The following is a 25,565-nucleotide window of genomic DNA, read 5'->3' on the forward strand; positions in this document are numbered from 1 at the left end:
CATTCCTACACTGTTTCTTTTTTTTCTTCCCAGTAGAGAGCAAAGCAGAGAAAAGACCTCTACCAGGAGCCAAGGATCTTCAGCCAAGCTCTCTCATTAGCATGAAGCCTAATGCACAAGCTCTTCTGGGAGCAGCCAACTTGTAGCTGCTGATTCGTTCTGAGCAATGTCATCAATTCACTGCACATTTTCAAGGAAATTGACATAAGACAAGCTTTAGGCAAGCAGAGTTATAGAGTTTCATAGAGCCAGGAGGAGTTACTCTATTGCTTGTCCTATATATTCACCACACCAGCGTTACTTTGCCCTTCATGTGACCCGGTGACTCCATTTCACCATATGGTGTTGAAAGTCAATCATCCTGTTTGATAATATGATATATTAAACACACAAAATGCTATCACTTCTGTCTAAAGGCTGAAGCACATAGCATACTCAGCAACAGAAAAGACTCTGAGGAAAGCCTGCGGGAACTTGAAGTTCTAAGAACAAAACCAGATATAGCTATTAGCTTTCAGAAGAAAGCTGTAGCTTTCCTGCATATAAAGAACAGAAAGACTTTCTCCTAAGAGCAGTGCAAGAAAGACAATGCAACTCCCCTGTCAATGGCTGTGGAACGACACAACTAGTAAAAACTTAACTGATGCATTCCATGTCCTGTCAAATAAGCATATATAAGTGAGCATTAAAATACAGATCTGGTCAGTGGTATGTAATGAGTTTTAGTAAGCTCATTTCCTCCTTCTCTGTACCCTAACACAGGATTGATTCAGAAGTCCTGCTCTATGTCCTACTTCACTGACGATATTTAAAAAAAAAAAAAAAAAAAAAAAGCAAGCTCATCACAGTTGAGATGTATTTGGTGTATATGGAGGAAGGATATCTTAATGATTCCATCTATTTTAGCAAAAACCTATTCCAAAATTTCTGTTCATAAATGACAGGAATAGACTGCAGCCACTGCTATGACAGCCAAACGATGGAGATAGACCTCACTCTGCAAATAGCTCTACAGCAGCATTATAGCTGTAGCTACACAAGGCACAGCACAGAGCACCTCGCAGCCCTCTGGCAGGTATCCTATTCCAAGATGTAGGTAGTTACCAGTACCTGAGCTGCTGTGTTCAAAGATAGCACAAGCATGTTTAGATACTGGAATTCAACTCACAGCTCTGCCTACTGAACGTCTGTAGGATTAAAGCTCTATAACAACAAGGGAATAAGGGAAACATCATATCTAGACACCGAGCAAAGCTACAAAGCCTGTGAAGTATTTAATAATCCTACATCAGCATGGGAGATGCTCTCAGGTACATATTATGATGTGACATCATTTTTTACAGTCTGATGATTTTTATGTCTGATTCAAAGAACAGTAGTTCTGTAATACCTTTTTCCAGGACAGAAATATCATTATATGGCTGTTCTGTGAAATATAGGAACATACTTTAATCACTTTTTTATTACTTAGAAATACTGAAAGTTTTCAGTCCAAATACATTATCCTGTAATTCAGGTCTGGATCTGCATTCCAGCATGTCAAAGTATTTTCATTGTTAATCTGACAAATATACTTTAACTAAATGATTTACCTATACATATTAGAAATTATTAGGTGTCAATTGGATACACTGGTAATACTGATAATTAAATATTTCAAATAGACCTGTACTTTGACAGGCACTTGCAGACTAATTTGCACTTCTGGTAGGCTTCTAGAAATAGTGCATTTAAAGTAGCAGTAACAAAGTAGTTTTGATCCAGATCTTTTTCTTATCCTTCTTTTATCCAATGACTTTTTTCATTCATATATTTATGTTTCACCTTAATTAGAGATTTTATCTTTTCAGAAATACTGAGACTATTCCTGGCAGAGGACATGGCTTTGCCTTGCAAAATAAAAACATTTCTCATCTCTGTGAATTTGTTTTTCAGCATAGTAAGTCATCCTTTTCCTAGGGCCTGGACTGAGCAGAACTGTTTGGTGGTCTTGTTGAAATCAAAACATTTCACACACATATGGAGGCATCATCAGGAAAGTGTTTTAAAGCCAGCATGGACCAAGAGAGAGCAACTAGTGGAATGTAAGAAACCTTCCTCCATTAAATGGCCCTGGCTGTAAACCAAAAAGCAAAATCACAGCTGTTTCCAAACAGCATTTGGAAGGTTTTTGACATGCACTAGTAACAACAAGCATTGAAATGAAAAGAAAATGCAAAACCTTGAACGCCACTGAGAATTCATTCTTGCTCTCTAGAAGATTACACATGCACAAAAGTGATTTTTTGGTCTGTTTTCATAAATACCAGATAAAAACTTTCAGATGCCCATGGTGATGCCCACGGATAGATGAGTGGAAGGGACACTGTTCTACCAAATTGCAAATTAAATACACTTTAATGACTTCTACCAACGAAGAAAACCCTGACATTCAGTTGTGTCTTGAGGCTTACAGCAAGAGAGAGGAGGAAAATACAGGGAACCTATGATGCATGAGAATTTATAGATGTCTGGGGCATCTAATTTTTTCTGCTGTTTGAGGAAGGGGGCAGGAATGACTGGAATTCCAAAGAAATGAACAAAAACATTTCTAGGAAAACATTTCTGTCCTTACCAGTTACAGCCTTTATCCCAATAATACTGTTTTCACCAAAAGCTTCTGGTTTTGAGATTTATGAACAAAGCTACCTACATAAATCTTAATATAATAATTTGTAGTTTTAATGTGACATAACCTCCCTACTTGAGAGACTATTAAATCAGTCTCAGAATGAAACATAAACCTTTCCAAAACTACAAAGCTTACTAGCAGAACGTCTTTCGATAATGAAAGGCATTATGGCTGATTAATATTCTCTATTCTGTATTAAGATCATAGAATTTCACAGTGAAATACAAGATAGAAAAAGACTCATAACATACACACAAATGGTACAAGAGAGATTTCCCCTAACACCCTTCACAGGATTTTTGTACCTGAGAATCACAAAATCACAGAAACACCAAGGTTGGAAAAGACCTAGAAGATCATCCAGTCCAACCATCCACCTATCACCAATAGTTCTCACTAAACCATATCCCTCACCACAAAATACAAGTGTTCCTTGAACACCTCCAGGGTTGGAGACTCCACCACCTCCCTGGGCAGCCCATTCCACACTGCCTGCCACTCTTTCAGAGAAGTAGTATTTCCTAACATCCAGCCTAAATCTCCCCTGGCACAGCTTGAAGCCATTCCCTCTAGTCCTGTCACCAGTTACACGAGAGAAGAGGCCGACCCCCAGCTCACTACAACCTCCCTTCAGGTAGTTATAGAGAGCAACAAGGTCTCCCCTGAGCCTCCTCTTCTCCAGACTGAACAATCCCAGCTCCCTCAGCCGCTCCTCATAAGGCCTGTGCTCCAGACCCCTCACCAGCTTTGTTGCCCTTCTTTGAACCCACTTCAGGGCCTCACTGCCTTTCTTGCAGTGAGGGGCCCAAAACTGGATGCAGTACTCGAGGTGCGGCCTCACCAGAGCTGAGTGCAGGGGAACAGTCACTTCCCTGTTCCTGCTGGCAACACTGTTCTGATGCAAGCCAGGATGCCATTGGCCTTCTTGGCCACCTGGGCACACTGCTGGCTCACGTTCAGCTGAGCATCAATCAATACCCCCAGGTCCATTTCCTCTACACAGTCTTCCAGCCACACTACCCCAAGCCTGTAGCATTGCCTGGGGTTGTTGTGGCCAAAGTGAGAACCCGGCATTTGGTCTTGTTGAACCTCATCCCATTGGCTTCATCCCAGCCTGTCCAGATCCCTCTGTAGGGCCTCACTACCTCCAGGCAGATCGACACTTCCAGCCAACTTGGCGTCATCTGCAAACTTACTGAGGATGCACTCAATGCCTTCAACCAGGTCATCAATAAAGATATTGAAGAGGACAGGCCCAAGTACTGAACTGAAACAAGGCTGGCTACAACAACGCTACCTATTTGTGCTCCAATCTAGAATTCTTCTTCACTAAAATACCTTTATGTACAATAGTGCAACACAAACTGTGTTATACAGTTTGAAGGGAGGTTGGAATTAGAAAAATTTTAAGGTCCCTTCCAACCTAAAACCTTTGCTTTTCACAAATCCATGCCTAGCATACAGTAAGGGCACCCCAGCACGTGTTAGCCTAGAGAAATAACTTTCACACTTATCTTACTCTGTCCTGTGCCAAAACTCCACGAAGGCAAGTCACACAATAATTTTGCCAACCAGATAGGGAAACCGTAGCACTGTACAAGTCAAACATGTTCTACAAATATATATACTAAAACTAAGAATTCCTGTTTGCTAAGTACTTGTGTAGTTTTCATTACACTTTTTAGAAGGGAGAAAACTGGAAAAAGTATACATTGGAGACTTCATAAAATCTACTTCCGTAGCAATTTGGTTGATTGTTCAGGAACACAGTTACAGAAAATGAACAGAAATTCCAACTCAGAGTCACTCTTGGGCTTCTGCTGTCATTATTAGCATCATCACCATTACTGCAATGGCATCTACAATCAAATCACTCACTGTGCAGTGCACCGTATCAATACAGAATAATAAAAAGAGCCCCACAAAACTTCCAGTTCTAACTTAAAAGCATCCTTTGAGTATCAGTTCCCTTCAGTCATTTTCTCTCTCTGCTCTCAGAATGAGATTACAGAACACTTTTCATTTGGAGCGTGCCCTGCATTCTTTAGATAAAGTTGCAGTTTCACAAGATAACAGACAGGACCAATACAACAGTACTCAAAAATCAGGAGGCACCATAGCACCCAGGTGAATGCTTTCTATCCATTTGTTCACCCCTCACTAAGAAACAGCACTCTGGACATTGATGAGGAGAAAGAATTACTTATCTTCAGTCCAAATAGGAAAGAGCTTCACATTATAAATACAGTCAACAGAGAAACTTCTTGATGTCAAAAGCTACTATGCATTTGACACTGTGTTAGGTTCCCTCATAGGATATTAAGTGGGGATTTCATGATCCCTTATCTAATATAGTAAAAATTCCATTTAAGACCATTCCCAAACAAACTATGACTTCCCATTACATTTATTACCCCTCCCAACACAATTCAGTTCCCAATTACTCTTTCTTTAGTCTCTAATCCCCTAATTAGAAAGCTCTCAGAGGGAAACTTGTGCAATATAGAAATTGATTTTACAAAATTATTCACTTTACACAAGCTTTAATTAACAAACTTGTTAGTCCAGCAAATAATGTTACTATGCCAATATCACTTACCAAAACAAAGAAAACTGCACTACTTCACAAATTCACTGTTTTGATATGTTTTTGAAGTATATCAGTATCTCCTTTACTTTAAGAATTCATATTTATTCTTTGAGGCCACAGCCGAGTCTTAGTTTTTTTGTGGGTTTTTATTTTTGCAAGGTGAATTAAGTAACAGTCAAGTAACAAACACTGTCTCACACATCTTTCCTCTCCTAGTGCTGTTTGACATTGTAAATATTGCATTTCCTAACTGTCTACTGCTGAAGTTTACAAAGAATATTCTTTATTAATTTGTATGTGCATCTGTATATGTGTGTTGGTTTATCATCTTCATTGTGTTTGTAGCATATCATTCAATTACTTTCACTAGATACAGATATTTTTGAGAGAAGCAAGAAACAATGACTTCTAAAACAGAAAATCCCTCTGCTGATCATCAAAGTTCTGCTATAAACAGCCATCTTCGGGAACTCCCAAAGAAAGAATTGCCTTTATAGTGGAAAACATGAGCTGACCTAAATACAAGGGAGACCAGTAAATTTCTCTCTAATTCACGTGGGTAAAACAGGCATTAATGCATGTTCGTGATGAAGTTCTAAAAAACTTGCATGAAGGTTGCTCAGAATACACATGCTTTCATCTATAGTCTCTCCCTTTCACTTTTTGCTAGGATATCCAGCTGAGAATGCTGGTCAGACCTTGGGTTACAAAAACCTAAGCATCACTCAAACAGCATAAAATGCACTTACAGAATTTCTCCCATCTCCATTCCAAAAGTTTTGTTCAGCCCCTAGCAGCAGGCTGTACCTTAAAAATATAATCAAACATCAATCTACTTATTTCTTAACATAAATAACAAACAGAGTGGATGGGAAAAACACTGTAATGCTTCACTTAAGCTTTTTCCAACCAACAGCACAGGAGCAATTTGATTCAAATCCAATCCTGCTGGATTCAATCAAGTCACAAAAGAGCAAAGCTGTTGCAAAATCACAGCCTGACACCTTTTACAATTTTGAACGGCATCATAACATTCTGTTAACAGTTAAGCTTTTTTTTTGCCAAGAGGTATTAGAAGCAGGACATATTGAGATATGGAAAGCTAGGATCCCAGTGCCTGAGGGGGGAAAAAAAAAAAAAAAAAAAAAAAACCAACAATGGGTTATTACATATAGAAATAACAGGTTGAGGATACATAGAACAAGAGCTGACATGCATAATCTTATCTTCAGTAAAGGGTACCGACTAGCTCTACCTAATTATTTCCATTCACGTACCTTAAGCTTCTCCTGGCACTTATCCCAGGCTCTAACCACCTCATGTTAAGAAATTCACATTAAAATCTTCAATAATTCAGCTTCTCAATTAGTTAGCCAATCAATTATTCAGCTATTGATCTGCCTCTCGTGGAAAATAAAACCTTAATAGATGGACAGTTTACCTTTCACAAACAAGAGCCTGAGTTGCAGATTACAGCTTAGGTTTGGTATCTGTCCAGACAGCTCTCTGGAACAACAACAACAACAAAAATCTAGTCTTTTTTTTTCTTTCCTTTTGCAGTTCCTAGATTAAGCCCCATATAGTTCCAGATAATTAGAAACATCTGTAAGTTTCTTAATCTTTATCATCAAAAGTAACAATGCAGGTGATGCTTATCTACCTCATTTTCTTCTTGCATGGGAAATAAGTAGGACTGAAATGCTGTTTTGTGCTGGAGATAATTAAATGCTCTCCTGTGAAAGCTATAATGGATTTTTTTTTTCCTTTCCTCTTATGAGCTCTTTTCTTCCAATCTACATCTCACTTTCTAAACTTGTTGCCCACCAGATCCTCATTCCTCCACTCTCACTGACCATTAAGATAAAAGACTTTCTTTCAACCTCCTTCTGCAAGACCAGTGCTGAACTTTGCAGCTTTCTACAAGAACTATGCTTGCTTCTGACTAGCTCCTACTGCTAGACTGGCATCCCAAAGTGCTGAGACCCTGTTACCCAACTTGGCTAACCAAGTTCATCTCAGGACACAGAAATTATCTTGCACTTACACTCCAACTTCTGTGCTGCTTAACACTGCCACCACCAGTTTCATATCATCGTGTCAACAATAAAAAGGAAAGCAGAACCAGCAACTGACATGGTAGCATAGCCTTGCATGCTTTTAAAATCAGACCTGTTTCTCACTGTCATTGTCACTAATGTTTTATTCTATTCCATTTCCGAAAGGGAAACCAGATGTAAAAACAAAGGAGAATACAAACTTTTCAAAAAAGGGTATCACAGCATTATTAATTTTATGAGAAGAAGACTACAGAAGAAAATTGACATGAAAGAGTATTACAGAGAAGTCTCAGCCAGTAGTCCCCTTGAACAGGGATTGCCACTTCGGTACAAGTGCTAAAATAAACCACACAGGGCAAGTTGACTGGATTTCCTCCTACATCTCTGAACAATTTTATGGTTCTCACTGTATTTACTAGTTCCCAACAGTTCAGTCTGCACAACTTCAACCTTTACTGCTTTTGTCATGGAGTGATGAAAGATCTGAGAAGGATTTACTCTGGGGAAGGAGCATGAGGAGCTCATGCAACTTATATGATGTATGTTACATAAATATACACATCCATAAAGGAGTTTAGCTTCATTGTAAGGTATTTTTACTAGGTACAGGAAACGTAACAGCCATTGCTTTGAGTGCTGCAAAATGCTACTTACTCCTCAATGTACACAAATTACTAATTGTACCTGTCTTGAAAATTAGTTGTCAATGCAGTGTAGCATTTCTAATCAGTAATTTGTAGTTTATTATCCTTTTAAACTGTAACACTATCTAGCCCTAGAACAAGAATAGAAGCCATGTCACTTAAAGCAAAAGAAAAAAAAGAACTAGCCATCTAATTTTGAATTTATGTACGAAATGTCAATTTGTACAGATAAATATTTTTTCTATTCAAGCACAAACATACAGATAATAAATCAATTTCAGCATGAAAGAAAGGATTTATTTCATCATATTATTGGGAAATATTCGCTGAAGAGAAAAAGGATGGGTTGTTTAAATTGATAGAACTTGAATAACAAATCTGACAAAGGTAGCAAATTAGATGCTTTAAATAGGCATTCAGTAATTGAAGTACCCTGAGGAATAATTACAGGCTATATTAAGAGACAAGGTTTAAATTCATAAAGCTAAGAATACGTGCCATAAATTGTCAAAGACACACTGAATGAGTCCTAAATTCCTTTGCATCTATTCCTACTCCCACATCTCTTTCCTATTATCTAAGTTCAAAGAACAACCAAGTACTTTCACCTTAAGTAAATCTTTTTTTTTTTTTTTTTTTAGATATTTGGAAAAGCACAAACACACACACAGCCTGAGAAATGAGCATCAGCAAAACTACTGTGAGAGACATGCTATACCTTTATGCATCAACAGCTGGGATGGGCCTTCACCAGAGAGATGCTGCCCAGAAACACACCTGTGTGGCAAATAGAAAACAGATGAATGGAAGAAGATGCTCCTTATGCAGTCTCTCCTAACTATCATGTTATTCATGCTAAATTGCTGGAATGCTAGTGTGTGCCCCCGCACATACAATCACAAGTACTATCTCTGAAACATACATATCCTGTCAGGGGATCACCTCGCTAGAAGGCAGGCAGCAGTCCTTCTCTTCCTCATCTCTTCCAGCTTAGACAAGGCATTCACCCCAAAATCTCTATAGAAATAATGACATAGCACAAGGTGCTTTGTCTGACTCTGGATGTCTCTGCTCTCACTAGACTGGGGTTTCCTTCTCCCAGATGTCCCTATTTTTCCCTAGGCTGTGGAGTCACTAATTTCACCATCTTTGTATCCCCCAAACACTCTCTCCAATGAGACTGCTTAAAGAATTATCCAGGCAGAATTTGTCTGGATGTTTCCAGTTTCTTTTCAGCAATGTCTTTGTAAAGAGGTACAGACCAACACTATGTCAAGTAGAAACTGAACATCTCACAGTGGATTTATTTCTACGGAAAAAAAAACATTTGAGGAATATATGAAAAGCATAAGGAGAAAGGAAAATACAGTCCATTAGCATTGCTATTTAGTGGCAAACCACTAACAGTTCATTGCTTTGAGAAACTAAAGATATTTTCACTCTGCAGTTAAATAGCTCCAATCTTACAACAGTTAAAGCTGAAGTATATGGTGGCAAACAGGAGAATACAACAGGAAAACAAAGAAGAAAAAAGAAAAGAAAACATCATAGAAATTATTCCAATTAACATTAAAACTAGCTATCATTTTACACGGCTAAACCCTAGCACTAACAAATCTGAAAATAAAATTGTTAGCAGGGGCAGTTATTCCTGTATCTGGTGTCCTAAAAAACTTAGCCTGAAATAGAAGCAAGGAGCATCTTGAAGTCCACATAACATTTAAGATAATTTTAGGTGACTCTGAAAGTCAAATTATTTCTATGTGGATCTGACACACATATTTTTAGACAGAAATGCAAGCCACCCAGATGGAATATTTTGACCTATAGTTCAATCCAACCATACCACACACAGAAAAATACACCTATTGAGGATGCACAGAATAGAGCAATAGCAGCACTTTCTAGAATTCTGTGACCACAGTTGTTTTGATTTATTTGGCTTGAAAGAAGGCAGTGCATCTTTCTAGAGATATGTATCTTTTTACTCTAGTATTCTTTATTTTATTCTCTCCAAAAACTCACGTTCCAGCTCCTGCTGGAAGTTCTGTTCTCAGTCTAATAATAATTTGTGTTAATTGGTCTAATAATTATCACTGGAATGAAATTTCTTGTTTTCATGGCATTTTCCCTTTGAGGTACAAATGACAAATTATAAATAAAGCACTATTTAAGTAATTAACAGGAAGTCATATTTCATCTGATGCAAAATTTCTTTCTTTCCTTAGTTTTTTTTTCCTTTCGTTCTGCTCCTTGTCCTTTTGAGGAAGACTAAGGTTTTCATATACAATGAAACACTCAGGTAATATTGCCATCAGATCAGGTACATCAGCTACAACAGCACACTGCTGTACTCAGAGTGCACTATACAGCTCAGTAAGTACCTGAAATACTATACATATTCATCTCCAACAATTTCAAGCATGGCTGTCACACACTTTTATTCTACTGTATATTTTAGAGCCATACCTAACCTAAGAATATATTGGTCTGCAACTAAAGCAAGATTTTTTCCTACTAAGTTCAATAGGCATTGAATGTATTGAGATCATATAATGACTATGCTGCTAATCATCATAATTTCACATGCTATGAGACATACCAATGGTTTGCAAACACTGTTACTAATCAAAGGGCAGAAAATACTTCAACCCAGACCCAGTATAATAGAATCATAGAATCACCAAGGTTGGAAAAGACCTCCAAGATCATCCAGTCCAACCTTCCACCTTCCACCACAAAACCACTTAGTACCACACCTAAACTTTTCTTGTACTCCTCCAGGGATGGTGATTCAACCACCTCCCCAGGCAGCGCATTGCAGTGCCTGACCACTCTTCTGGAGAATAAATATTTTCTAATATCCAACCTGACCCTCCCCTGGTGCAACTTGATAGATTCTCTCTCATCTATCAGTAGTTAATATGGGAGAAGAGACTGACCCTCACCTTGCCACAGCCTCCTTTCAGGCAGTTGTAGAGAGCAATAATGTCTCCTCCAAGCCTCCTCTTCTCTGGTATGATCGGAGTACTTTTCCCACTACTGAAAAAAATCGAAGTCTTTGTATACAGGATTCCTACGCATAGTTATTTTGCTTTTACATGTCTCCATTCAATATGTGGATCCCTGAGCTACTCTGATAAACATATATCAGAAAGCAGAGTGCTTTGGGTGACAAAACGCCTTCTTAAGCCATGCCTGCGTCTGAGAAGTTTAAGACAGGAAAGCTATTTCCTCAAGCCTTCAACTGAACCAGGCATTAGAGATTATTCCCTCCTAAGAAACTGCTGCTAAACTCAGATATGAGACATACATCTGTAACTACTGAAGTCAAAAAGCAACGTTCTCTCTATATGTTATTTTTGATGTTTATCTCAAGGCCCAATGGGTATAAACATGAGCAAGTCTTACAACCTCTCCCCCACCTTACCTACCCCAGGCAACCAACACTTGTGCACACACAACCTCTCAAAATAACTTATTCACATCTAAATACACATGTAACCAGTAAAGAGTATAGATAGACAAGCAAAGAAACAGATTAACCTGGCAGAGCTCTGGGGAAAAAAAGGCTCTTTTCTTTGGCCAGATACATGAGCCACCACTTCCTCGGCGAGTCTAACAGTTTCCTCCCACACTAGGTTTATTTTTTGTTATTTTAATTCTTTCCTGTGGCTCAGTTTGAAATGCCTTCTACTGTGTGCTTGGCAGCCATTCTTTTGCTGTCCAGCTGCTTTCTTTTGCCATTAACACTGAGATGACTTTTCTATCAATGGATAAAATTTACAGGCTCATTACAAGCAAAATTACAGGCAGTCTTCCTCCTCAACAGGAACAGCCTTGAATTATGATTTCCAAAGTAGCATCTTCCACAAACAATGAATGTAGTTTCACATTTCCTCTTGGCAAGATTGGTGTATCCAATCTCTGTTAATTGCTTCCTGTAGATACAATTCTAAATAAAAATTTGTACTCAAAAAAAAAAAAAAAAGAAAAAAAAAAGAAAGAAAAGAAAAGAAAAAAAAAAAAAGATGCTGATGCTGATTATTTTAAATTAGCTATTGGGAAACAACCTGAGACACAGCATAGTAGTAGAACCTTACTGTTATCATCTTCTTTTGAATATAGCAGCTTTTCTTTCAGATATGTAATTCATCTCTACATGACACTAGGCATAGGTAAAATTGCACGGGACAAGTATCCTTTCAAAACAGTTTATTTCTTAGCCTAGAAGTGAATAAGTTAAATGTCCTGAAAAGACTTAGAGCTGCCCAATGTAAGCAACACTAATCTGAGAGATTTTTCTCAAGTACATATTTTGTCAATATCCAATCTGGTCTGAAGCTGCAAAATTCAGAATCAAAAGTAAACATGAGCAAATAACCAAACTGGAATGTGCCAGACACTAAAGGACCCAGGAAGAAGCTGATAAATTATTCATATCCAAAACAAATATATCAATATTAAACACCTAAATAGATTGTATTTAGTGAATTAAGCAACTAGTTAAAGTTAGGATATTTAAGATCTGGCTCTGGCTATATCCTGTTGGATGTGCTTCCTATCTCCCAGCCTTTTTAAGTCCAGGACAGGGTTCTGTTTAAAACTACTGCATTTTCACATGCAAATCCATAAACTAACACCATGGAAAGCCAAAAATTTACCAGCCCAGATGATATGTATGTATAATTGGTATAAAGGTTACTCAAGAGACCACCCAGCCTCCTATCTTCCCACTCCTAAGTTGCTATGGCCTTCTTTCTTTTACCAGTATACCCCTTGTTTCTGTCTCTCATTATCTGAAGGAAGTATTACCAACTACATCTTTGTAAGGGCACAAACCAAAAACACAAAAATGTGTGTGATGAATCAAATTTCTGCCCACTACCGTTTTATTTCTGTTTTTCATTAGGATGGAACATGAATAGCCAGCAGAGATTTATTCCATTTTAAATGCAAGAACATATGATATCGAGTGAAAAATACAGTTAAGTGACTAACACTTCTCAGTAAAGGGTGAGACAAATGTCCCAATGGTCCACTGCTTCACAGGGTCTCTGTTGCAACGTGCCTCCCCAACTTAAAACAATGGTGACACCAGATTGATTTCTATCCATTTTATAACTAAAATCAATTCCTTCCCTACTTGCCAACCAATTCCCCTAACATAGAGTAAAACAGAACTAAATTCAATCCAACTACTTTTTGATGACTGACCTGAATACAAATGCCAAGGCAGGCAATGTATGAGCCTGGGTAGTTTTGCCAATATAAATATACAGAGTATTAGACACAAACTTAATATTAAATTATGGTTACATGGGTTGGATATATAGAAGTAGAAGGCATGAGTCAGAAAAACCATTTTTCTAAGCAAGTGCAGAAACTTTTTCACCTAACAGACAAACTGACAAGCTGTCATTTGAAAATTAATTAATTAATTAATTAATCAATCTCTGGGAGGTTATATTCCCTAATTCAATTCCACTTTTGGATGACAAGCCCCAAATAAGAACGAAGCAACACATTCACCTCTTGCCTTTTGAGTGACATTCATTTAGCTCTGGTTTAGGTTCTGTAGTCTAATGCTACTGTGGTTATGTGGTTTTTTTGGTTACTGTTATTTGATTAAATTCATTACTCCTCCATCACTTAACAACAGCTAAATATTCCATCTTTTTCCCAGTGGGAAATACCAAAAGTGCTTAAGACATCATTTTTGATAAGCATCTTTTTGAAAGCTACTATTCATGAGGGGGTGGACTGCCAAACAGCCATTTCTTATTTTTATAAAAATAAATCACTGAGGTGGTTTTTTTTGTTGTTTTTTTTGTTTTTTTTTTTTTGTAAGAGAAAAATAAAAATCTCATTTTATTTAGTACTTGCAAATCCATTACATTTTGTACGTTGATTAATTTCTACACCCAGTACATTTTCACAACACTTTGACCTCCAAACTCATATCAATATTTGCTGCACGAAGAGATCTGAGATTTACATAACAGCATAATTCAAGAGTTAAAAAAATACTATAAACAATAATACAAAATTTCATGGAATTAAAAATGACAAAAGCCCACATCTCTTAATTACTTACCATTATGTTTCTGTATTGTTTAAATGAGGACAGCAAAGGTCAGTTCCTGCCCCCATTAGAAACTATAGGAATCTTGGCACTTATTTTAGTGAAATTACAAGCAATTGTTTAATCCTTTCTATATTTAGATTTTTATGTTGAAAGCCAGTGGTATCCATCCAATGACATGCCATCTTTAGTGCCTTCAGCTCCATTTGACATCAATATACTTGAAAAGCATCTGTCTCTTTTTTTTCTTTTATGGCCTCTTTCAAATGCAGAAATCACAAAGAATCCAAAGGGACAGACCACACACTACACATTAATCAAGGTGCTGTAAGCAGAAACAACCCTCATTCTAAAAGATCTATTGTTAATAACATCTAAAGCACTCTAAACACTCAGCTTTTGCAAATTAATTTAATAGGAATGTCAGTGCAATAAAAATAGTGGGCTACCTCTGATTCATTCTAATACATAAAAGTCACGCACTTTGCTCTCACATATGGTTAGCAGCCTACGGTAATCGTCCCAACTCTCAGCAATGAGTTTATTTTATACTTTATTTTGCATATGAACACAAAAATCCATTAGATTGATTCCAGACCACCAGACTCGGGAATCTTATCAAATCACAGCTGATGATCTGAGTGATTTGGTATGCTTAGCAAACACACAAAAACTGTCAGCTAGGGAAGCAGCCACCTGGAAGGACAATATCACTTTATCCTGCCTTTTTCCACCTTTTCTGCTCAGTCTTCTTCATGCTCAAATATCTACCAGCATGAGCACCAGTGTGAACACCCAATGAACTCTCACCTTGCTTGGGCTTTCAGAGTTGATGCATAGCAACAAGTTTTACATACAGGAAAATACAGTACAGAGGGCTGTTCCTCCATGTCTGGGAAAGAACAGACTTACATAATTGGTTTGTTTAAGTCTCAAACTGAGTGGTCTTTGTAAAAATGCAGAGTATCCAGTTCCAGTAATAAGTTATTTCTACTTGGGAAGAAGAAGGATGGTGTTTTCTGGTTTTACATTGATACAATCATCTCCTGATTGTCTCTAAGTAACAAAAGATATTAGACAGCAAATAATACTTATTTTTAAATTCATTGGAATTAGATACATGCAGTTAAAACTTTGAGGAAAAACAGCAGGTGCACCATCTCAGATACAATTATCTAACAGCACAAATCATGAGTGGACAGGGAACCAATGCACAGCATATCTTTGGATTCCATAGTTCACTCAATCACAGAATGGATGAGGATAGAAAGGACCTTTGTAGATTGTCCAGTGCAACCCCCCACTGAAAGCAAGACCAATTACAGCAGGTTACTCAGGGCTGTGTCCAACCAGGTTTTGAATATCTCCAAAAATTAATACCCCATAGCCTCTCTGAGCAGCCTGTGCTGATGTTTTACCACCCTCATAATAAAAGTTTTGGGTTTTTTTTTTAATGTTGGAATGTAACTGAATGTCTTTCAGTTCATGCCTATTGCCTCCTGCCCTGCTACTGGGAAGAGTCTGGTCACCTTCACTTATATCAGATATTGAGACATGCTGATGATGTTCACCCTGAACCTTCTCTTCACCAGGCTGAGCAGTCCCAGTTCTCAGTCTCTGCTTTTATTACAGATGCTCCAATTCCTTAATCATCTTTGTGGTCTTTTGCTGGATTTGCTCCAATGTATCCATGACTAATACAACCCAGCCTGCTACTCCCCTTCTTTGCTGCAAGAACACACTGCTGTCTCATGTTCAACTTCCCGCATAACAGGACTATAAGACATTTCCCTGCAGAACTGATTCCTGCATAGTTGGCCTACAGCATTTACTGTCACACGGTGTTATTCCTTCCAAGATAAAAAAAAAAAAAACTGGTTTTCTGTTTTCTTAACCTTCAAAATTCCTATCAGTCCACTTCTCTAGTCTGTTCTAGTCCCTCTGAATAGCAGCCCTGCCCTCAGCATATCAGCCATTTCCCTCAAACTGGTGCTGCCCACAAAATGCTGAGTGCACTTTGTCCTGTCACCTAGGTTGTAAATGGAGATATTCAACAGTATGGATCCCAGCAACTGAACCTTGAGGGACACTGCTAGTTGCTGTCTGGTAGCTGGATTTTGCATCACTGAACAGGACTCTTTGAGCCCAGCAGTCCAGCCAATTAACACCTTTTATTGTTCCTTACGTATCACACTAAATACAATTTGTAATAAAAATATTAACTATGAGAGATGATTCCACTGTCTGGAAAAAAAAAAAAAATAGAGGTGAGCTAGCAATTTAAAAATTATAAAGGCAGTTATCTGGGTGATTCAATGACAATTATTATCACAGGCAAAGCAGTAACAAGACTGTTTTGGAATACACCTCCAATATAATGATAGCCTATGTTTTATGGAAAACTGGTCTTAAATTTGTATGAAATATGTATTTCTCTAACATGTTCAACATGTTAATAAAATGTCTTGGAAACATTGTGATAAAATGTTTAGTTGTTTCACATGATGATGAAATAACAGCACAATGCTAATGCATAACTGAGCTGAACAGTGTGTGAACTGTTTTAAGGACAGGTCTCAGCAATAATTATAAATGTCAAAACACTATGATGTTGTGAGAATCTTTTTCCCAGTACTGGCATGGATTACTTCTGAACTGACCAGGAGTCCTCATGCAAGCCCATGTCCTTATGAATAACTCAGAAGAAAAGATGCAGTTATTGCTGACATAATTTGCAGCTGACAAAAGGGCAACAGCGTGCAAATGAATTGTGATGACAGATCAAATTGATTTGAATGGCTTTGGTGAGATAGGTTCATCTAAGAAACATCAATTTTAATACAGACAAATAAAAATCTAGTTAAAAAGAACATATGCCAAAGCACATGATAAATGGAGGACTGTAATTTCAAATTTAGAAGGAGCTAGGGGTAGATTACTGACTGAAGTTCCAAGTACAATGCTATGATAAATGTAGGTTTCCACATTGCAAGTGAATAATTGGAAGTGACTTCAGAAAAAAACTACAAGATACAAGTTCAGAAAATATGTAACTATGACTAAGCAATTTAATCTATCTAAGGGAATGTTTAATTAATCCCCTCAATCAGAGCAGAGAAGCATCACTGCCAGGAAGACTCTTCTGATAGAAATGTCAGCATAATGAACGTTAACTAGAAATTTGGATTAGAAACTAGGCATATTATTGCAACAAGGGCAAATAACTTCCTAGAAGAGCTTACTAGAAATGCACATAACCATACATTCTATGTAAATCAAGACAAGATATTTTTCTGCAGAATATGACATGCGGGTTTTTTGTTTGTTTGTTTGTTTGTTTTGTTTTCTTTTGTACCAGAAGAAGTTTAGGTTAGACTTAAGGAAGAACTTTTTCTCTCAGAGAGTGGTCAGGCACTGGAATGGCCTGCCAAGGGAGGTGGTGGAGTTGCCATCTCTGGCAGTGTTCAAGAGGCGTCTGGATGAGGAGCTGTGAGATATGGTTTAGTAGCTTGTGGTAGCAGTGGTAATGTGAAGATGGTTGGACTAGATGATCTTATAGGTCGTTTCCAACCTTGTGATTCTATGATTCTATTCTTTTTCATTTTTTTAATCACAGGCTTCTTTCAGGAATTGCAAAGTCTTACATCCTGGATCATAGAGGAGTTCAAGGCATATGTTCCCTTTTGGCCTTACAAACCTGTAAATCTGAAGTCACGCTTGAGGTCAGTGACAAAATGAGCGTATCACCACAGCTCAAAAATTTATGCCCAAACCAATATTTCTTCTCAGTCAGGAAGCTATGTGACGTATTGTGTACGCAAGAGTCAAACTGTTTTGACAGAGGTAATGTTTTCACTTTTGTTTTCTTCTGTTTAATATTTAGCCAGAACTGAAACATCTGAGAGCAGGTTCAATGCAGTCATTAACCTTGCATGCAACCACGATTCTGTCTGGCTGCTGTAAGCAGTCCACATCAGTCATACTCAGGTGTGACTCTGGCATTCGTATAATTGCCTTTTGACTCAGAAGTTGATACTATACTTATCTCAGCTCTTTTTTTTCTAAAGTGACATCTAACTGTGAAACATAAACAGCCCATAGAAATTCAGTCAACAGCATTTCTAGTCCTAGCTCTTGTTAGCTGTATTACTGAAAACAAATTTTAATAACAGTATATTCTAGGCCAATTCTCCAGACAAGTTCTTGCTTAAAATTGGCAATGCCAGGTTCCCATAATGATTCTACTGGTACAAACACAGAATAGTTCTAATTTTATACATTCTTTCAGCATCAGCTTTGTGCAACCATTTGCAGTTATTTTGTTTTTGCATCTCTAAGCATCACAGCTATTTCTTCTTTGCCAGGAAGCCATTTCTCATGTGCTATGTGAGAATTGTGGAATTTTGCACTTTCATAACATACTACCAATGTACTGCTATAAACTCCTTAGGATTCCCAGTTAATATTTTCAGTACAAAGGTAGATTGGTTGCACAGTCATCAATTTGAAAGAATCTTTACTATGTCAAGTGTAGCCCCCATCTCCTTGCTTAATATCTAGCATGCTCATTTGTAATTTAAGAATACCTGAGATTTACTAGCAATCGGCATCGTTATTCACCTGTAAAATTACTGCCTGTCAAATGGCATGGCTTGTGGAGAACTGGTAAATGCTGACCATCCAGCAAAGTTGATCACTGAAACTATTTGTCTAGAGAACAATATTTTCTGACTACATGTAGGCAAGTTTTCTTCAAGTTTTTGTTTTGTTTTTTGTTTTTTACATAGGAAATTGCAGGTCATGATAAGTAATTGGAATCACTTGGCTATATCCTTCTACTTTATCTGGATGTATTATTCCTGTCTCAATTCACAGTACTGTATGCTTACCTCACCCTAGTACCCCAACATCATGTCTTAGCATCTGTTGCTTTCCCTGTGTTCCGAACTGAGTGTTGGAACTGGAGCCAAGCCTGGAAGCTATAATTAGCACCATTAAGTCTTCTGAAGACAGACAAGTCATGAAATTATTGTTCAAGAGCACTTTGCATCAAGGAAGTGATGTGGAGTCTCATTTATTACCATGATAAACGGGCTTTCAGCTGTAGGGCTGAATATTGTCTCTTACAGTTTGTTTCAGTCATTTAAAATGGGACAGAGTATTAAAGAGTTGATCATTCAACTAGAAATCAGGACAACATAGTCTTCTTTTTGTTTATGACCAATCATTTAAGATCTTAATAAATGTTCACTTCTGTATCAATGCAGGACCTCATTTCTGAGCTAAGTGTAAGAAACTGTGAGTAGTTAGGGGTCATGGAAACACAAAGCATAAGAATTAAATCGGTCTTTAATATTCTGAATCAGGGTAATTTCAGAATAACTGGAGAGAAGCATGATGAATATATCATCTTATTTTAAGCTTTTATGTACTGCTAATGTAGAAATAATCCTTCTAGACTTCTTACATTGTCTATTTTAGCAGTTCTATGAAAAGTCATCTATTACCAAAATAACCCCCAGCAAGTCCAGTTTCAATGCAAACCTTGAGCAATCAGGTTTCCTTCCTTAGGAGAAATATATCCATAGCATGAGTTAAGGGCAAACCTCCATTAAAATGCACTCCCATCATTCACCATTTTGTCTTTGAGTCAGAGAACTGCAAGTACAGTACATTCTGCTGTTTCTTCAGCTGCACCCATGCTGTTGATTCTCCCACAAGAAAAGTTTTCAAGAGCACCAAGCTGTTGTTATGACTCATAGTAAACACCAACGCAAAGAAAGCAGCCCAGTGCTCTTCTCTCATTTCACTCACACACATTCAGTTAGAAGGGAAAAAAAAAAAAGAGAGAGAGAGAGAGAGAAAGGAGAAAATAAAAAAGATACAGTTCTTACAAGCTTCTTAGTCCATGGTGAGAAAAGAGAAAGCTGAAGAGAACTAGACAAGAGACAAATAAAAATACCATAGCAATTCAACACATGGTGAGGAGGTGGAGTGGGATAACACTGCAGAAATGAATGCTTATGACTTTCACATCATCACCCCCAAAATAATCAGCCAAGAGGGATAATTACCAGGTTTATCTTAAGTATGTATACATGCAAATGTAGACCAGGACCGAATCAAAGGAACTGATCAAAGCCTACATTGCAAATGAGAGATGGGCTCAATCCATTACTTGATAGACAAACATAAGTTCTAGATGAGATCAGACTCTAAATTTGAGTCCCAAGATTTCTGACAGTAGTATCTGTATTAAAAACACGAATTGAGTGGGTTATGGAGCAGTGATAAGATCAAATTCTACAACTTTAAAACTGTTAATTAAAAAAATCTTCAAATATTAGACATAAAATTGAGCTCATAGTCCCACATATACACAGCAAGATTTTTGTGCTGAGAATACCAAGACCAAAAAATAAATTACATTTAATTGTGTTTATCATTACTTATTTGAAATACACACCGTTTCTATAAAGATAATTTTTGTTTCCCCCATTTTCTCTATTAGAAATAGCCATTAAAAAAAAAGTCTCACTACAATGTTCCCATCAGCACTCATTTCTTTCTTAGTATAGTTGCAACCAATATCAAAATATTTCTGCATGCTCAGCAACAGATTTAGGGACTCAGAACAGCAGTAGGTGGCCACGTGCAACTACTAAAAATGCCACTGTTAGCTACTGTTTCATAGCAAGTATTGAGTTTCACAGCAGGAATAACTATATGTACAAAGGACAATAGAAAAATGATTGAAAAATTTCTTTAGCTTAGGTAAATTTTCAGGATACGTTTCAAAAGCAGAAGATATGAGAACAGAAAAATCAAAAAAATAACTCATAAAACAGTCCTAAGACTAGGACTAAAAAAATATCTCATCAGAGGGTCTGAGGGAACCATCTACAACAGCTTTTGGTATCAAGACCTGGAAGAATGCAAAGAGTTTCTATGTAGAATGCAGAAGACTTAATGTGGCCAGGGCAGGGAGCCAAGGAAGCTATCACCAGGCAAGAATGACCTCAATTCATTTCTGAGTGGGTGTTTTTTGCAGAATTTAGACAATTCTGATCCAGGACTTAATCTATTTTGTGTATCTCCACTTATTATTTTGTCTGTGGTATTATCAGTGAGAAAGAGAAAGCTCCAGAGGTGCCACAGGAAGAGAAGGGGCTTAGCAAAGAAGTGGTTGCCTACAGCCCAAGCAAAGAGACTGCTGGGAGAAGAAAGTAACTGATACTCCAGTCCCTACAGTAAAGAATATAAACTTTCCATGGATTGGAGAAGACTGTCCAGAATTTTCTGTTACCCAGGAAGCTACTGAGCTTCTGAAACCAGAAGGAAATAAGAATCCAGTTGCAATGACACAGTGGCAAAAGGAAACATAAGTATGTACATTGGTTTCTATTCCATCTCTAGTCATCTTCAGCTTTCGTTATTTGAACAGCAACAACAATAAAGTAACTATTCTAATTCATATTCTGATCATCTCACTTGTCTTCAGTTTAGAAAGAAAATGTAGTCTTCTTTGAGAACTCACTAAAAGAAAGAGTTTTAAGCAGATCCACCTCAAAGTTCTGGAAAATTCAAGGCCAACTTCTCCACTTTCATCAAACAAGAACTACCAGAAGACTATGGGAATATTAGCTCCTTGCTAGTTGTTGGGCTGAACAACCACATGGGTATTATCACCTGCTCTCCCAGCCATATAAATCAGGATGGTACCCAGTTAAATGTGGTTAGAAAATATGAGTGGGAGGGTAAAATGTACTGTAACTGCATAGGATTTCTATTAGGGCAAAATGTCCTAGGCAAATACACTTTCCTGTCACATCACTCTAAATAAGAAAAAAAAAAAGAAAAAAAAAAAGCTATTTCTGTCACTTTCATAGTCAGCAACACTATGAGTAGCTGTAGCAGCATCTTCTGGAAGGAAAGAAATTAGATAAAATGGAGCCAGCAAGAATAAAAGTTTAGAATTGTAGAGTGGTTAACTTTATTTAATCAATTGCCTTACCAGGCTAAGAAGGGGACCTGGCATGTGGCCTACACTGCAGAGGCTGTAGTGGCATGCATCCAATTATATATATCTGGTATCTAAGTTTTTCTCCTCTCTTCTCATCCTGCAGCTAGATTTGTAATAGAAAGTTATCCCTGTCTTTCTCATCTCATATCAAGTACAGGTAAGGGATGGGGGCTGCCACACAGTAAGTGAGCTGGTACTGCTTCAAGCTGTACCAGGGGAGATTTAGGCTGGACATTAGGAAATACTACTTCTCTGAAAGAGTGGTCAGGCACTGGAATGGGCTGCCCAGGGAGGTGGTGGAGTCACCGACCCTGGAGGTGTTCAAGGAACGTCTGGATGTTGTGTTGAGGGACATGGTTTAGCGAGAACTACTGGTGACAGGTGGATTGTTGGATGGATGATCTTGAAGGTCTTTTCCAACCTTGGTGATTCTGTGATTCTGCTTTGAGAGCTTAGGAGGGTATGCCTTTTGAAAATACTTGACTGCTAGACAAAGGCTAACATTTCTCTGCAGTTAACATCATTACAAGTCAGTGTTATTTAAGAGAAGAAAACATAAGTAAACAGCTCCAAATTACTCTTCTAATGACTACATTATAATCCAAAAGAAAGAAAAAGGGGAAAAAAAGATGTGAGGAAACTGGAAAGAAAACATATAACTGGTGCCAACTATGACAATGAGCTCCTATGCCTGTAAAATACGTAAAATCAGAACAGGCTGATGGTCTCGCATTACCCTCAGTTCTCCTCAATGCCTTCTTCTGTTACTAGTTCCGCAGGTTTTTTTTTTATATACAGATATAATTGTTGCTTAACTAAGAGAAGACACAGAAGGGCATTATTCTCTAATCATGGTACCCATGATGGCTGTGTCATCTGCTCTTTGCATAAGTAGCATTTCAACAAAGCTCCACATGCAATCAAGTCCCACATACCTGTCTCTTCTCCTTGTCACAAGGCCAAGCATCAACTCTGACTGGCTTCTGGCAGTGCCTACACAAAAAAAAAGCACATGAATGCTATTAAAAAACACATGTATTATTCAGTGCGACACTGCCCAAACATCACATGCTAAACTGAGCACAAGGAGCACAGGAAATGCACAGGTCAAGCAAGAGCATTTATATGGATTTTTATATACAGAATCAAGAACTGCAGTTTATCATTTAAATAATCTTGTACGTAAAGTGATAAAGTATTCAAGTAATATCTCATGTTCTTATGATTCTTCTGTAACCTGGTGACCCACTTAAAAAGGGTACTATGAACTGTCTCATTCACACCTCCCCCTTATTTTTTTCCTGTTGTACCGTTACTTTTTACTTTATCTGTGCCTTAGAGTGACAAACACCATTAAGAGAAACAGAACAGATCACCCAGCTGAGAACTGATGGGAAGTCAAAGGGCCTGGATGCTCATTTTCAATAAAGGGTGCAGAAAATATCAGCTGGGGGTTTACATTGTTCACTTATAGCACAGTACATAACTATGCTAAAAGGGGAAAAGAAAGAAAATACATATATTCTTTGCCTGTAGGCTATCAAAGTGTTGTACTCTGAGGGGGGCCAATAGCAGTTTCTCACCATACTGCTTTGCAATGTAGTGCGAGGAGAGAGCTTAGCATTTTTGCACCAACAGTCCTCTTCACTGGCAGCTGTGAAGACCACAATAACACACTGTGGGAACATCCGGCAGCACTCCCACGTCTCCCTCAGTTTCAGTACTTCAGTTTGCTTTGAGTTTGAACAGTTTCACAAGTTTTGGAGTCAACAAATTCTTCACAAATCACATGTTGGGGACTGGTACTCTACAAGTTCCAATAAGGAACAAGAAAGGGAAAGAGCATTAGCAATTAGCATGTTCAGCATCTGAAGTAGGAATCACAGAACCATAGGGGGTGGGAGGGACCACTGGAGATAAACCAGTCCAACCCCCTGCTAAAAGTCCAAACACAAATCTCACTTTGGCACTCATACTGTTTTACAAGAAATGTAGTACTTATGCACAAGAAGCCCCTCCCAAAAATTGCTTGCAAAGATAATACATTTTTAAATTAACACATTTTTAAAGGAGTTCTCCATAGTCCTTTAACTCCATTCCTTCTTCAGCTTTAATCTATTGAACTAAGCATCAACATTTCTAAACATTGTTCTCAGTCTATGTATTTTCCTTATCTATTTCTCTTCTTTGGCACTGCTGTGCCCTGGCCATCAGACATCTATTGTAATCCAACTGTCTCCAGCAGAACAAAACTGGTGAAACAGTTTCATTATTGCATTCCCTGAAGCTGCCGTTTTTGTTTCTGGTCTTCTACACATTTAGTTATATTAACACTGTGTTATGAGATACACCAGATGGACAGTGCTGGAAAAATCACATCTTGTTTTCAATAATACATGCCTTAGGTCATCACCTCACTTTTCTGTATCGAGAAACATTATTACATTTCTTAGAAGAGGTCTAAGGGTTGTAGCATGTGGATTTTCCCCCATGTTCTGCAAGCAGACAAATACAGCAGACCACAAAATGGTTTCTAAAATAAAGGCATTTCATACTGCAAGCTATTACCAGTGGGATAAAGAAATCTGCTGTAAATAAGTCAAATTTAGAGGTTTCTTGAGACTTGCACACAGTAGCTCTCATTTCACAACTGTTCAGACTGATATCTCTTGCATTTAGTATTTGTCAAAAGATTGAAAGGTTTGTCTTGGTTTTTTTATATTTTTTTATTTTTCATAGAAAAGGCATGAGTTTTAAGATAAAACTATGAAAGCCTCTTGCTAATTTTCATTCTCTGAATCTTGGAAGAGAGACTTTAAGGAGCAAAGGATTAGCTATGTTCACAATTAAAATAAAAGCCATCTCCACTTCTCTAGAGGAAATTCCCTTTAACCAGTGTTTTGTCCACTCTATGCCTTTGGACACCAATGTTGTTTTATTGGGTGGTTTTTGTTTTGTTTTGGGTTTTTTTTTTGAGGCTGAGTTTAAATTCATGAAGCAGTGAAATAGGTCTGATGTTTGGCTGACATGATTCTGGTGTTTTTTCCCAGTGGAGAAAAATAAGGATGGTAAAGTGACAGTACAGGTTAAAAAAAGAAAAGAAAAGAAAAGAAAAGAAAAGAAAAGAAAAGAAAAGAAAAGAAAAGAAAAGAAAAGAAAAGAAAAGAAAAGAAAAGAAAAGAAAAGAAAAGAAAAGAAAAGAAAAGAAAAGAAAAGAAAAGAAAAGAAAAGAAAAGAAAAGAAAAGAAAAGAAAAGAAAAGAAAAGAAAAGAAAAGAAAAGAAAAGAAAAGAAAAGAAAAGAAAAGAAAAGAAAAGAAAAGAAAAGAAAAAGTCAGTTACTGAAAACTGCGTTTCTTTCACGATTTCTTGAACTGGGTACAGATGTCTCTTTTCTCACCCACAAACTAAAATATAGTATTCTCTGTTTAATAGTGCCCTCTAGTGAAAGAAAGGGAATATTCCAACAGAAGAGGTTAAAATTGGTGTGGCAGAAT

At 37.5% G+C, this 25,565-nt stretch overlaps 1 long non-coding RNA gene across 2 annotated transcripts in view; it reads right to left on the reverse strand.

Moving 5' to 3' along the window:
* Window positions 1–25,565, reverse strand: part of LOC149919997 (uncharacterized) — a 52,290-nt gene that overhangs the window by 25,552 nt on the left and 1,173 nt on the right. For both annotated transcript variants that reach the window (XR_016461464.1, XR_016461381.1), the window contains exons 2-3: window positions 23,654–23,877; window positions 23,006–23,063 (exon numbers count right to left, since the gene is read on the reverse strand). This is a non-coding gene — a long non-coding RNA (uncharacterized LOC149919997). The remainder of the gene's footprint in view (window positions 1–23,005; window positions 23,064–23,653; window positions 23,878–25,565) is intronic.

Source organism: Phasianus colchicus, chromosome 1 (genome assembly GCF_987193195.1).
Source record: "Phasianus colchicus chromosome 1, bPhaCol1.hap1.1, whole genome shotgun sequence".
Taxonomy (NCBI): Eukaryota; Metazoa; Chordata; class Aves; order Galliformes; family Phasianidae; genus Phasianus; species Phasianus colchicus.